This window comes from Antechinus flavipes, chromosome 1 (genome assembly GCF_016432865.1).
Source record: "Antechinus flavipes isolate AdamAnt ecotype Samford, QLD, Australia chromosome 1, AdamAnt_v2, whole genome shotgun sequence".
In the NCBI taxonomy this organism is placed as follows: Eukaryota; Metazoa; Chordata; class Mammalia; order Dasyuromorphia; family Dasyuridae; genus Antechinus; species Antechinus flavipes.
In genome coordinates, this window is record NC_067398.1 from 604242641 (window position 1) to 604246629 (window position 3989).

Below are 3989 nucleotides of genomic sequence, written 5' to 3' on the forward strand. Positions count from 1 at the left end.
ATATATCTTTGAAAATGTTCTTATTAAGTTGTAATTTGTAATCGTCTCAGTGGTGACTTGGGAACTAGCAGACTCCTATCACATACATTTATAGCTGGAAGAACCATCAGATATCATTTAGATTGAGCTATTTATTTTATAAGCAAAGAAACTGAAACCTGGGGGTATGATATAGGATAAAACAGCAAAGACAGGATTCATGGCTATGTGCTTTAGTAAAAAAATTAATTCTCTTTCTCTTTTATCATCATGTTTCAAATCTTCACTACCCCATAGTTTTTATTTTGTCTCTAACATATTTTAGCAGAATGACCTTTGACAGACTCCTAATATCTTGTATATTCTTTCTCATTTCAAAAATAAACAGTAAGTCAATATAATAACAAAAGCCAAAAACAAATAAAATAGAAAAAGAAATTCCATCCTAAGCAAAAAATGAATATTTATTGAGGATTTCCCTTTTCATCACACAAAGTATTAGTCTAAATGCCAACCCAGAGAATTGCTTAAAGAATTAAACAACTGGGGGAAAGAGCCAAGATGGTGGAGAGAAGACAAGACTTTTTGTGACCTGCTCTGACTTTCTCCCAAACTAACAGCAGATTGAGCCTCTAAACTGGTTTTGGAGTCAAAGAACCCATAAATATTTGGAGTACAACATGTGGTGTTCTCTTTAAAATATAATGGTTCTCTCTGGGAGCAGGTTTCTTGGGGAGGTTTTCTGGAGGCAGCCTTAGTTTCGGTTCAGAGTAATAATCACCCCCAATACAGCCAGATGTTAAAAGTTCAAATCTTTTATTGCTTCCTCCAAAATAGCCCAGTTAGTTTTCTTAGAGGTCTATCTCTCCTTGGTTCCAAGAGCTCTTGCTGCCAATCTTTTGCCTCTGCCAGACTCGGCTTCTCTTCTTCCAAATGTCTCCATCCAGCACCACGTTGAAGTGAAAGTTGAAATGAATCTGACTCCACCTCCAAGAGAGGACATATGGGCTTCCTCCCAGAGTACTCCTCTCTGACTCCTGGCAATGTTCCGAACTGACTGACAGAGCCTTTGTCAGCTTCTTATATATGATCTCTTAAAGGTTGACTCCTCCTCTGTGGGAGGGATCAAGGGAGGTGTGAATTCACAAAGTTACAGAGTTAACTTTGTGAATCTCCCATACTTGTGAACTCCAATGAGTACTTAAATACTTAAATGAGTTAGAGAATTTGCTAAGTACCATGCTAAATTAGGCAACTGACTTACCACTTTGTAAAGATTTACTGTAATGTGTGAACCAATAAGCATTGTATCCAATCCATTGAGTTAACACTAGGATTCTAACAACAACACATTTCCAGAAGAAAACACTTTGGAAGAACTTCAGAACAGTTCTGTTTCAAATGGACAGGGGGCCAGGTCCGGTCCCAGATTGTTCCCAGCACAGGGAGACCAGGCCAAGGAACTGGGGTGGGGAGTCAGAGTGTTGCAGCTTCCACTCACTTGGGAATCTTCTGTGAGACTATTAGGCTATTTTGTCTTGGTTGCAAGTAGATGGCTTGGCAGATTTGCTACAAAAGGCAAATTGTAAACCACTGAGCCCCAGAAGAACATGGGATTTAGACATGATTACCTAGCACCAGAAGTCAATCAGCAGACCTGCTCCAGGGCAAAGTAAAGCAGCTGTCTGTCCTTTTTGTTAAGAGCAGATCAAAAGCCTTTTAAAAATGACCAAAAAAAAAAAAAAAAAAAAGAACTCTCATCATAGTCAGCTTTTATGGAGAGAGAAGAACAGACCTCAAATCCTGAAGTTCCTAAAGGCAAATCAACTTCAGATGAAACTCCAAAGAGTGATATAAGCTGGTCTCCATTTTACAAATCTTTCTTGGAAGATTGCATAAAGGATCTTAAAAGAGAGGTAGAAGAAAAATAGGAAAAGGAAATGAGATCTTTGCAAGAAGGGATGGGAAAAGCATATAACTTCCTACAAAATAGATTGGATGAAATGGAAAAAGAGTATAATGCCTTTCAAAATCGATATGAAAAAGATACCAATTCATTGAAAAACAAAATTTGTGAATGAAAAAAAAATGCAATGAAAAAAAAATTCAATTGGCAAGCCACAGTAGTTAGTGCTTCCTCAATCCATCCCCAACTTGACTCTGGTTGCTGCCACTTCAGCCTTTTCTTCTTCCTGCTTTCATTGCTGTTTTTCCTCAGCTCTGTGACCCTGCTGCTGCTAGGAAGAAGCTGCCAGGGAGGGTGGGACTAGGTGGGGAGCTGGTGGGCAAATAGGTGGTATGGAGTGGAAAGTGACAGGGCCCCACCCCCACTCCATCTGGGCCAAAGTCAGAATCTCAGCACCATCCTTGCAACCTAGACTGGTATAGGTCCTCAACACACCCTTAACCACATTACTTGGGACCTGGCCCACTCTTCCTCCAGTACCCAACTCCAGAACCAGGAATAAGCCCTTCTCCTCCCTTCTTCCTTTTCTTTTCCCCTTCCCCTTCCCACCCCTTGAGCCTGGCTCATGAATTATGTCAGCCACCAGCATAGACGTTCAGAGAACAAAAGGACAAGATAATAAAGTTCAAAATGTTTTGTTGCATCAGAAGGATACAGTGTATAACAATGACTTTGAACCTTACCTTTCTGGACAATCAAATCAGAATAATAGCATTCTCTCAGTGACTGATCACTATCTTTCCAGTTATTATCCACTATGTATTAGATTTCCTTACTCAGTGAAGCACCATGGTCTACTGGTGGTGATCCAGGATCTCATCATATCTTACCACCTATAGACAGTTTAGTAAGGGTGTCCATCATTTCATGATGATTCTGTTTTTGGACAACCTGGGGGTCTCAGAAACAATATCTATCAACACAGGTTTAATTTTTTTCCCTAGAAAACCCTGCATTTTTACTGTGGGCAACAAGTAGATCCCAAAAACAAGAGATTCAAAGTCCAGCTTATGGAAGCAGTTATAGTTACCCACTCAGTTCAGACAGGATTTCATAATGACACTTTAAACAAAGTGCCTGGAATGAATAGCATTGAGCAAAGAATGGTTGTACTTAAGATTGGTGGAGATGTAACATCTGCAGTTAAGACAGTATGATCTGTTAACATTTCTGTAATGATTGGTGCTCTTTCTAGTAATAGCAGATCAAGTGTAAACTTACCAGTTTCAAAACCAACATCTTTGGCTGCCATTGCCAAAAAACCTGTAACACCACAACATAAAATGAAAACAAAAAGTGGACCTATATTTGGAGGTGCTGTACCTCTACCACCTATAAAACATAATATGGACATTGGTACTTGGGACAATAAAAGGTCTGTGATCAATGTTCCCACTCCCCAAGCTGATTCTACCACCTCAGTCTCTCCCATAGCCACAATAATAGATTGTTCAGTCTATTCCAACTCAGCCTGGTCTCCACTTTACAAATCTTTATTGGAAGATTGCATAAAGGATCTTTAAAAAGAGTTAAAAGAAAAATGGGGAAATGACCAACTCATACCTTTCTTTGGAGTTTCATCTGGAGTTGATTTGTCTTTCGGAACTTCAGGATTTGAGGTCTGTTCTTTTCTCTCTCCATAAAGCTGTCTATGATGCTCTCCTCATTCTTTTTGCACTTTTTGCTCATTTTTAAAAGGCTTTTGATCTGCTCTTAACAAAAAGGACAGAGAGCTGCTTCAGTTTGCCCTGGGCCAGGTATACTGATTGACTTCTGGTGCTAGGAATTTAAACAAGTGCTTAAAATTATTTCCACTTACAAGCATACAACCTCCACCTTTGATGACTTTTATCATTATGAAAAGCACCAAGAAGAAGAAGAAGAAGTAGCAAGTAGTGAATTGAAACAAACAATAAGAATAAAGGTAAACTAGAATTGTCCATAAACTCAGCAATGAAATACAACTAAAAATTGCTGGTGCTCAATCTAGGCATCAAGACTGACTAAAGCTTTCAGCTCTAATGCATGGAAGTTAAGTTGTTGC

General features: G+C 39.1%; 1 pseudogene; it reads left to right on the forward strand.

Annotated features, from left to right (window-relative positions):
* Positions 1–2517: 2517 nt before the first annotated feature.
* LOC127547636 (YTH domain-containing family protein 1-like) lies at positions 2518–3468 on the forward strand (annotated as a pseudogene).
* The last annotated feature ends 521 nt before the right edge of the window (positions 3469–3989 follow it).